Source organism: Panthera onca, chromosome B2 (genome assembly GCF_046562875.1).
Source record: "Panthera onca isolate mPanOnc1 chromosome B2, mPanOnc1 haplotype 2, whole genome shotgun sequence".
NCBI lineage: Eukaryota > Metazoa > Chordata > Mammalia > Carnivora > Felidae > Panthera > Panthera onca.
The window spans coordinates 117,745,247-117,756,534 of NC_138343.1; the positions used below are offsets into that span (position 1 = coordinate 117,745,247).

At 42.9% G+C, this 11,288-nt stretch overlaps 1 protein-coding gene across 20 annotated transcripts in view; it reads right to left on the bottom strand.

The window, feature by feature from the left end:
• Positions 1–9,330, bottom strand: part of EPB41L2 (erythrocyte membrane protein band 4.1 like 2) — a 220,544-nt gene extending 211,214 nt beyond the window's left edge. For 14 of the 20 annotated variants that reach the window (XM_060616667.3, XM_060616665.3, XM_060616658.3 and 11 more), the window contains exon 1: positions 9,199–9,325. The gene's annotated coding sequence lies outside the window, so the exon portion shown is untranslated. Of the gene's footprint in view, positions 1–8,345; positions 8,450–8,831; positions 8,856–9,198 lie in introns of those variants that run through there. The other 6 variants (XM_060616654.3, XM_060616652.3, XM_078447318.2 and 3 more) reach the window with 6 other exon arrangements.
• Positions 9,331–11,288: the final 1,958 nt, after the last annotated feature.

Genomic DNA, 11,288 nt, shown 5'->3' on the forward strand with positions numbered 1-11,288 from the left:
AAGGAGGCTTTGGCTGTGCCTCTATTATGAAACTGGATGACTCTGGGTAAGATTAACCTCTTCCTGACTCACTTTTCTTATCTGTAGAACATATGGTATGAAATTATTTTAAGAATCAAATGAGAAAATGTTCTAATGATTTACTCGGAAAAGAGAAAAAAAAAACTTTACAAATTAAAACAGAATTAAAAAAAGAAAAGAAAACCCTTAGAAGTCTATGCCACAATCACCACATACAGTTTTATGCTGTTATCTATTAGGAGAAAGGAAAAATGTACCAATGACCTTGATGAAGAAAACCATATTTTGAACACATTCAATGTTTCTCAAACTTCACTCTCATGACAACTTCAGAGTTTTTGCCAAATCCAAACTGTATTATTTACTGAATACTCAATCCTTAAACCAAGTTGCTTAAAAAATACCTACTTTAGCCTTATACTATGTTAATATCAATGAAATCATAGGTTTGAGGCACTTGTCTATTTTTCTGATGTATGCTGACATATATATTTAACCATTAAAAGAAAAAGATTCATCTGTATACCACTTTAACTCATTTTAACGTACCACCACACCTTGGGGAAACGCTATCTTGATCTACTGCCCACAACACCTTCTATGTTAATGAACAAAGTAGTGTATTTGAATGTATAAGTCTGTAAAACCCACTGAACAATTTAACCTGCCCTAACCACATGCACATATGAGTCTCCGGGTCTTCCAGAACTTCCTCAGACCTCCCAGCCACTACCTCATTCAGAACCTCCATTTTTGTTGCCCCAAACTCCATACACAAAAATCCCTACGTGAGTGTAGTAATAAAAGTTCTCACCCTAAAAGTGCCCTAGTAATAAAAGTTCTCACCCTGAAAGTATTTAACAGAATCCACGAGTTCAAAGTTCCTCTATATCACAGAATCAATATTCAAAGAATATTTAAGTCTTTGGATGTGAACCACGTATCAGTCTAAAGATAAACTAAGTTACTCAGAAAACACTAAAATAACATTGCCATTTTTGATACGTATTCACCAAATTTGTTTTTATTGTATATTTTAAAATCTAATTCAAGTTTACACTGTCAGATTTGAAAGCATTTGTACTGAACTAATTCTTGAAATACCACAGGGAAAAAAATAATACACCACCTGAAGTCTCCCTAGGAAGCACTTGCTTGTACAAAGACCTATCAGTCATCCATTCCCATCCATGGTAGACCTTGGCCCAATCTCTCTTTCTCTTTATACACACACACACACACACACACACACACACACACACACACACATTCATACATACATACATAACTAAAACTGAAGATCAATTCAGCATCCGGCATGAAAAAAGGACAATTTTATTATGGCTGCAGTCCACAGTAATCTTGGGAATTTTATTTTTATCAATTTAAAACCCTAAGTCAGTGGATTGAACATGAGTTAATTTCTGCTCCCTCCCAAAAACACACTAAAATGACAGTAAGGAAATTTTTTAAAAAGGGGGGAGGGGGACAAAAAAAGGGAGGGGACAGGCTAGCAGATGAGATATATCAACAGAATTTTAGAAGATGGAAAACAGATGTACAAAGTAACTGACTTAGCAAAGAGAGGAAGCCAAACCTGAATCCCTGGCCTGGTGGGGGCTTGCAAGAAGCAATCCGAGTGCTGGAAGAGGCCCCGGGATCCTCAGTAAGCGGAGGTTCCAGATACCACTGAGGGCTGAGGTGAGAGAAAGAGCCGAAAACAGGAGACCAGCTAGAAGCACATGGGACACTGAAACACCTCCTTCTCTCTCCTGTTCTCTCCAAACTTTTGCAGCCAAAAGACAGGAGAAGAGGTTCACTCTCTAGAGCAGCTGAAGGAAGAAAGTGTCCAGGTTTAGGGAATCCAGACATAGAGGGCAGATGTGAGAGGTACACAGAAAACAAAGAGGCCCAATTATTGTCAATACATATTCACAAAATGCGAAATAGACAAAAACATTTGTCTACTTGCAGTTTACACTCAGATGATAATAATACTAATACTGTAGAAGAGAGAAAAGGAAAAGATTTAAGGGATGCTGGGGCAGGTGTGGGAGTGGGGCTTTAGTTTCAAATAAATGATCATGGGAAGCAAAGATCTGAAGGAGTTATGGGAGTAAGCCATGTAAGTATCTGAGGGAAAGCATTCCAGACAGAGGGAAAGCAAGTAGAAAGGGCCACCAAGTAGGATAAGATTGGAGATACTACAAATATTTAAAAAAGGACATTGCCAAAAAGAAAATTCAGTGACCAAGGAGCAGCTTAGAAAATAGGAAAACAAAAAAATTCAGTAGAGAAGTTAGAAGAAAACACTGAAGAAAGCCAAAAAGTCAACAAAAATACAAAGAGAAAGTATAAGACTAAATAAATAAATAAATAAATAAATAAATAAAATTGGAGCGTCAATCTAGAAAATTCAACATCCAAAAATAAAATAAGTTTCAGAAAGATCGGAGAACATAGAGGGAGAAATTACCATGGAGGAATATTTCTAAAGGACAAGAGTTTCCAACCCGAAAGTACAATGAGTAAAAAAACCTCCCACACCCAAGGCACACCATTATGAAATTTCAAAACACCAAGTTCAAAAAGAAAATCCTAAAAACTTCTGAGGAGAACAAATCAGCCACATGCATAGAAACGGGAATTAGAATTGTACTGCTCCTTCTCGATAGCACTGGGATGCCAGAACACAACAGAATAATGCCTTCAAAATTCAAAGGTTAAGTAATCACTCACTTAGAATTCTATACCCAGCCAAACTATAAAAGCATTCAACTTAAGAATACAAAAAGGCATTTCAGGTAGAGCATGCAACTCTTGATCTCAGGGTCATGAGTTCAAGCTCCATTTTTAGGTGGGGAGCCTACTTTAAAAAAAAAAAAAAAAAAGGCATTTTATGAATGGAAAAAAGCTACTTCAAGACATGCAAGGTTTCAAATAATTCACCTTCCACGTGCACTTTCTTGGAAACTACTGGAGGATAGAGTCACGTAAAGTAAGACTTAAGAAAGAGACATGGAGCCCAGTAACCTGGGAGCACAGGAAGAGAGGCAAAGGTACATCCCAGAATACAGCTGTACAGTAGCTCCAGAAATAAACCAGTCTTGCAGGATGGAAGTTTCCTAATCTCAAAAATAAGAACAGAACTAAATCAGCAGTTTTTGAACTTCTGTTTCCCAAAAACCTTTCAAAAACTGCTCCCAAAAGCTTTGTGCAGTGGCAGCATAATAGCCAATGAGATTTATCCAAGGAGTGATTACTGCTAATTGAAAAACTGGGGTGCCTGGGTGGCTCAGTCGGTTAAGCATCCAACTTTGGCTCAGTTCATGATCTCGTGGTTCATGGGTTCAAACCCCACATCAGGCTCTGTGTCAGTTCAGAGCCTGGAGCCTGCTTCAATTCTGTGTCTCCCCCTGACTCGTGCTCTGTCTCTCTCTCAAAAAAATGAATAAACATTAAAAGAAGGAAAAATTTTAAAAAACGAAAAACTGCTCCCAAAAATCTCTCTCTCTCTGACATTCAAGACACACACACACACACACACACACACACATATACTCAGGCAATTCATAAACCACTGGGCAGTACCTTCCCCACTAAACCCACTCCACATCAACTAAATAATTTCCACGCTCCTCTCTGGTCCTCTAGGTGAATGAATCTAAGGTATAAAAGAACCTAAGAATTATGTGGCACAGTGTAAATTACATTTTAATTTAATGTCTTCAAGATACGGTGATGTGTATCTATACTGGTAGAATACACAGGAAACTCAAAAATATGATTAAACTCAGCAGTGCTGTTATCACGGTGTTAGGTCCAGCTCAACAGGAAGTCTAGAAACCTGAATTCAGTGCTTAGAAAAGATGATTAGGGAGCTGGTAATCAGACCTATATGAAAACTTTCCAAAATCACAGTTATCTTGGAATAAGGCATTTGGAAGGTAATGTAAGTCCTTATGTATTTGAAAATTCTTTTCAAAGAGGTTGATAATGAGGCCATAAAAAGAGGAAAGCAAGACCAAACTGACTTTTCAGTTACAGCATGAAAGCCTTAGTTTAGATACAATGAACTTCCATACCTGATATGGACAATAAGATCCTACAGATGAACAGACAAATCCCTTTGAGCAATTTCCATGCCCTCCCATTCTTAACCTAGAAAGAACAAAAACCATCCCCGTGACACTGAAATTAGTTACATGTGCAAAACATTAACTTGGCTACCTAAAATCTTACTAATGCTATTTCTCAGAGCAAATAAAAAGATAATTCTTATTCCCCAAGATGCTCCTGGGTAGCTCAGTCAGTTAAGCAACCAGCATCAGCTCAGGTCATGATCTCGCACTCCGTGAGTGTGAGCCCAGCATTGGGCTCTGTACTAACAGCTCAGAGCCTGGAGCCTGCTTCAGATTCTGTGTCTCCCCCTCTCTCTGCCCCTCCCCCACTCACACTCTGTGTGTGTGTCTCTCTCTCTTTCTCAAAAATGAATAAACATTAAAAAAATTTTTTTTTTTTAGAACCATCCGACTTCAGCTCAGGTCATGATCTCACAGTCTGTGAGTTCAAGCCCCGCACCGGGCTCTGTGCTGATAACTGAGCCTGGAGTCTGCTTCAGATTCTGTGTCTCCCTCTCTCTCTGCCCCTCCCCTGCTCGCACTGTCTCTCTCAAAAATAAACATTAAAAAAAAAATTTTTTTTTAATTCTTATTCCTTAAACATATCCCGTATTACTATAAAAATCATTGGGGGGGGCCATCTATATACATTTAGACCTTTATGGCTCTATGTGCTGAAATGAAAAAACACTAATACATAGAGCAGTATCTGTGAAATGAAAACGATTTCTGTTTTAAAAGTAACTGAGAATATGAAATTAGCCCAATTTCAATCTTTAGGGAAAAAATCCAGAAGCAGTATGTCATAAACTATTGTGCTTATACTAACAGGTAAGAGACATCACTTTAAAAATAAGAAAATTGAGAAAAGCACCAAAATTCTCATTAAAATAAATACTATCCCAAACACTGGGTATTTAGAGAAACTTTATATTAATTATCTACCCTTCTAGACATGAAAAACACATCTAAGAAACCCGCACAGGTCTCATTCCAAACACAGATCAAGGGGAAACAATACCCACTAGCAAGAAAAGCAAATCCCCTATATGAAATATTGCCTACATGGCATTTCTACATGAACTAGTACCGAGCTCCATGTCAACTCCAACTTTCAAAGAATCCTCACTAAAATCACCTCCAAAATATTAAAGGTTCAATGAACAGATTTTCAAATGTATTAAGTACAATGTTACAGACACTTCACATAACAAATATATATACACATATATATAAATATATTCCCTCTCTCATATAAAATAAACATACATACACACTTTACAGAAAAACTTTAAAAAGCACTGGTTCTCACTTTCTAGCTATTAGAGAGGATTCTTTTGTTTCCCTGTTGGCTTACCTATAACTTCTACACAACTCTAGCGTTTATACTTGGAGGCCATTCCCCTACAACTAATGACAGCAGCCATGACTCCATTTGAGATTTTAGTCTGGGGCACTGCCCAGTCAGACGAATGATAAGATATCTTATGAATACTGAGTTGCTGGTTTGTGCCAAAACATGGCATTCCCAAGGGATGCTCTGTCTGGAATCTGTGGGGGATTCATATACAAATCTTCTATTAACTCAGGCCTTCCAAAGAGTCTGGAAATGTTTGTGTGTTGGGGGAAAAGGACAAGGTCTGAAAGTGGATTTGCTGACTCCTAAAGGTCCAGCCCTGAAATTCCAAGATTCTATAAAAGGGCAGTAAATTAGGGTTTGGCTAGTATTTGCTAGACTACTGATGCCAGCATAAACATTTACTTACAGCTTTTAAATCTGTAAGGGTACCCAGTGGTTAGGTAGAGTAATTCTGAATCTGAAAAAACAAACAAGGCCACTGGAAATGTTTCTAAATAAAGGTGGGGCGGGGGATGTAGGTACATTTCCTTTGTTTTCTCCAGTAAAAATACAGATTTTAGAAATGCAAATTTGACTCTCAGCAATATCGATCCCTATAAATTACTATATTGCCTTATAAAAGTATTAGCAAGGCATGCTCTTCTAAAAAGTCCACACAGAGCTTTCAAAAACACTACTTCAGTTCAAAACAACAAAGAAAAAGGCCCATACCTTCCTGTGGAAACAGAAACAAAGTCAAATCTTTAAAAATATTTAGCATTCTACTATATAAAATATAAACCTCACGTTCTTAAATAAAATGGCAAAGATAAAAACGCTTGTAGTTCTCTAGCCACAGTAATATGAGAGTAGTGATTCAGAGCAAAACCTGATGTTAAACATAACTACACAATATTACTAATTACAGAGTAATTCTACCAATAAATATTTTGGTTGAGGACTGCTTTGTCATCTTGGCAAGTATTTTTAGTTGAAAGCAAAGGGTTGGGTAGTACACATGGACATGCTTATGATTTTTAAAAATCTATTTTTAAAATCTGGTGACTGGATAGGTCTTCTAAACTCGATTCTTTCGAACTGGTAATTTGGAAAGGGTAAACCACAGGAACGTTACGTTAAGAAGCAAAGGACCCGGCAAGCTCACCAACTCAGATCAGCACAAAGCTAAACTGGAAACCAGCGGGCGCTCACAAATCCAATGACAGGCGCGGAGTCACTAACACCTGTATAGACACTAACTGTAGTAAAAGCTACCTCTCCAGATACAGTGAGAGCCAATGTGAATTTCCTTGTCTTACATTCGCACGGTTACTTTTTGGTGGGCCTCTCTTCTGATGCATCCCCTAAATCGGCAAATTTGCTTCTTTCTACTTGGAATGGAATTTCTGATTTTAGTGTACACACCCAGCTGTATACATACCCAATTTTATAACACATACCCGGTTAACGATATTCCACAGCAGTTTAAATTTTTTCGCCCAAGTTAATAATAATTTCACTGAAATTCTAACTTTGTTGAATTATCACATTTAATCCTTTTAAGCAATCCCCGTCCCATTTAGATACCAATTTTGAAGCTGGGGCTCAACTCACCCACCTGTTTTCTCTGGTAGGTCTTTGCACACAGTGCTCCCGCTATTTGGGACTAGAGGTAAAAGATTAAGAACTGTTATGACTAGGTCTTTCTTAAAGAAGGGTGTTTTAGAAGCAAAGAAGTTGTCTCCTCCCATTACTCCAAATGAGCAGCCTCTTGTTCTCAGCGGTCCTTGTGCACACAAGACCACTACTGACTTCGGTGGGAATTCTGCCCAAGAAGTGAGGAAGGCAGGATAGGATTAAATAAGCCCTAAATCCACACCATTGTGCCAAGTCATTACCACTTGTACAGTTCTCCAATAACCTCCAGGGAGTAGATTATCTGAGGTTTGGTAGTGGTTCTCAAATTGAATTATAGGACTGATCAGTTGAGCCCTGCCAGGTGACACAGCTTCGCTCTTTAAAATTTCTGTCCGCCCGATTCACGTAGTCGGTGGCCCTTATCACAATCCAAGATTGCGTTGCAGTGCAGCCCCATCAGCCGCTGCAACGGCAACCCAGTGATTTCTCACAGCAACGAGGCTGCAAACAGAATCCGAACAGGATTAAGTGCTATTCGTTTCCCAGTAAAACCTATCCAAAGCCTGAGAATCCTACATCCCAGCTCCCGCGCGCCAAGAAATTGACTCGGTTTCCCTCAAGTGCTAAACCCAAGGTGAAACGTGACAGAACGCCGGCTAAAATGCTAATTCTCACATTATATACAGTTAGGGAATAGAGAAATAATGCACTCCGGGAAGAGAAGGGAAAAAAGGGGGGAGGGGGGCATAAAGAGGGAACTGAAGAATATGGAAGAATATAGGGAAAACTGTAAGAATTATTAAAAAAAAAAAAAAAAAAAAAGCTTAAATAACAGTACCAAGAATAAGACTCCTGGCCCAACGACGCCCCAGAGACACCATTTCGGAGGCAAGAAGTTCAAGAAACTGAGGGAAAGATGTGATTCAAAAAAACACATCCACCGCTCCTCTAGGGTTCCACCTTCTCACCCTCTTAAAAACAGGAGCAGCGGTTGTGGTGACGGGGAATTCAATTTAAGGTATCCTAGGGTCCCACAAGAGACCCCCCCCTAAAAATAATAAGACTGTAGGCGAGAGCTCTTCTAATCTCTCCCAAAAACCCTGACCTCAGGGGAGGTGAGCGATCCTGAGAAGTGTAAAGACCGATGTCTCCCACTCCCCACCTCCACAGACAAGCCAGCTGCCTCGTTCGGTTCGGTTCTTCCCGTCTTTCCCCCGGCAGCTCACCTAAAACTGCTCCCAGCCCTGTGTCCCCAGCCCCGGCGGAGGCAAACAAGCCATCCGTGCAGAGACCGCCTGCGTGTGGGAATTGTAAGGACCAGAGCGCAAGCGTGCGCCCCTCTCCGCAGCGGCCCCGGCCGCCGGCTTCCTCGGGGACCGCAACGGGGGCGCGCGCGGGCGGACGCCCGGCCGGACGGCGCGGCGCGTGGGGCTGGCGCGCCCCCCTCGCCCAGCAACCTGCGGAGCCCACGCGCGCTGCCTGTCCGGGAAGGCGCGGCGCCCTCGCCCGCGCTTCCTCACCCCAAATCATCCCCCTGAAGGACGCCGCCGCCCCCTCCCCGGAGCCCCCGTGCTGTGCTCCACGCTGGGATCGGCTCCCTCTCCGCGGCCCGCGCCCGGGATGGAGCCGGATTCCTTCTCCAGCCTCTCAGCGGGGCCCTGGACGCGCGACCCTGAGCCACGGCACCTCGGCGGGACCGGCGCAGTCCTCACCATGCCCCCACCTCTCCCGGCTCCGACCAGACGTGGCCCCGGCTCCCGGGAAGGGAGTTACGGGGGACCAAAGCGGAGCGGGGAAGCGGGAATCCGGCCTGGAGCAACAGGACCCGGACCTCGAGGCGGGAATGGGGTCCGGTAGAGAAGAGGAGGAGAGGAAAGACGTAGCCGCAGAAAATCCCAAAGCCGGTCGCCCTCCCCCACGGTGGGACCGTCCCGCCACCGCTTCCTGCCAGGGATCAGCTTCCCAGCTGCAGCCAGAGGAAAAATCCGAGCCGCCCCTGCAGCTCCGCAGAGACCAGCCTCTCGGCCCGGGTTCCCCCGGCCCGGGCCCGCCATTCTGCAGCCCCGCAAGCCTCCTTACCCGGACACTGCACCTCCAGGGCTCCCTCGCTGCGGGAACTGGTCCCGCTCCAGTCCCTGCCGCCGGGCCGCCGCAACCGCCTCCTCCCTCCGCTCGGTTTCAAATTGAAATTCCCTGGCTGGGGCCGTCAGAGGACTCGGAGCGCCAGCCCCGCCCCCTCGCGGCGGAAGCCCCTCCTGCGCCCCCGCCGGACGCGCCCCCGGCGCGGAAACCCCCGCGGGCCTCGCCACGCCCCCGCCCCCAGGCCACACCCCCGGGGCGGCCCTTCCCGCGGGATTCGCCGCGCGCGGTGGCCCGGGTACCAGGGCTGGAAAGACGCGTCTCGCCAGCAGAGCTGCCCTGGTTAATGACGGCTATTGCCAGTGCGCCAGGCTTTCACCCGCCCTTAAGTCCTTCTTATCAAGTTTTAAAAGTTATTTCTCCAAAGTGCGTTCATTGACTAACCCTTTGTTGAACATCTATTCGGAAGCAGACACAAGGGTAGGCCCTAGAGCCTAGAGACACGGAAATAAGGAAAAGGGGGGCCCCCTCGGTCTAGACTGGAAGAAATGCTTTCGCAGCAAGAGCATTGGAAAGGAACCATTTATTCTTCCTGTGGGAGAGGCTGGGGGGATTGGGGAAACCCCACAGAGGAGGGACTTGTAAGATGAACCCAAAGTCTGAGTAAGATTTCTCCAGGCAGAGGCTGGGAGCCTGGATTGCAGAGCAGGACAAGGCTGAAGAGGCTGGAGACCTAGGTTGAGGCCAGTTGTGGAAAGACACACACACACACACACACACACACACACACACGATACCTCTCAGTTCTTTTCTTTTATATAATTACACCACTTTCTGTCAGCTTCTACATATTTCATCTTTTCTTGACGTTGGCATATCAAAAAAGGATGTCCTCCAGCATCTGCCACACATGCGCTTCTTGTTCTTTGCTTCCTCCCTCTTCTATTGAGGGCTTTAGTGACTCTCCCTCGGCCAAAGTCTTTTCTAAACATAACCTTAGCAATGTCGAATGAAACTTCAGTTACAATACCTCCGTGTGCATGGTGCTTTTTAGTTAACAAAGCCCGTTCACATATTTTGTCGTTTGATCCTCACAATAACTTTATAAAAAGGATAGGGCAAGTATTATTTCCAATACATGAAAGAGAAAATTGAGTCAGGAAGACAAACTATTTGCTCAGGTCCTGCTAGTAAGCAATAAACATAATAATAGCTAACATCTATTGTGTGCTTTATATACAAGGCATTGTTCTAAGTCCCTTATGTATGTGAAATTACTGAATCCTCTATATGCTAAGTACTCAAGTTAACTTAATAAGTCACACTAATACGAGAAGGAAACCTGATTAGCAGCTCTGATTAAAAGACCCAGGAATTTTATGAGACAATACTATTAGGAACTTGGAGGCAGATTTACAACAAAACTAACAAAACCTAAGCTTCAGGATCCCTCATTTCTACATACCTTTAAACTAACTGTATGTTTGTAAAATTTTTTTATTAAAGAGAGTCACTAAAATTACATAAGCATTTGTAAAGTTTGTAAAAAGCTCTAGAGCCCATAAAACCTTGATCTAGACCTGATGAAACCCTCTAAAATGCTAACGCAAAATAATAACATAAATAAAGTCATGGCAGATAAAATATAATGCCCTTGTCAGAGGAAATGATATCCCTACGTTCTCTGTTGAAGCATGTGAATCACTTCAGTAAGCTACCTTTTAAGTGGGATATTGAGAAGCTAAATTATATCCATAGATGGGTAGCCTTGATAATGTGGGAGCCTCCAAGATTTAGGCTAAAGAGATGATCAAAGGTCATGGGAAGGTTGTTATCAAATATCTAAAGGCGATCGTGTGGAAGAATTAGACATTGTGTCGTGGATACAGCCTTACAACATTTCAATGGAATGGAGCAGATTCTGTGATGACCTGGAAGGAACTGAAGGCAGAAAAATCAAATTCCAGGAGCTATAAGGAAGTGAAGAAAACAGATGGAACCTGGTACAATACAGATGTCAACAAACAACAGGTGGTATTCCAGGCAAGCAGGGAGGTCTTAATGGGAAGAGAAGAGGAGTTTGGACAGAC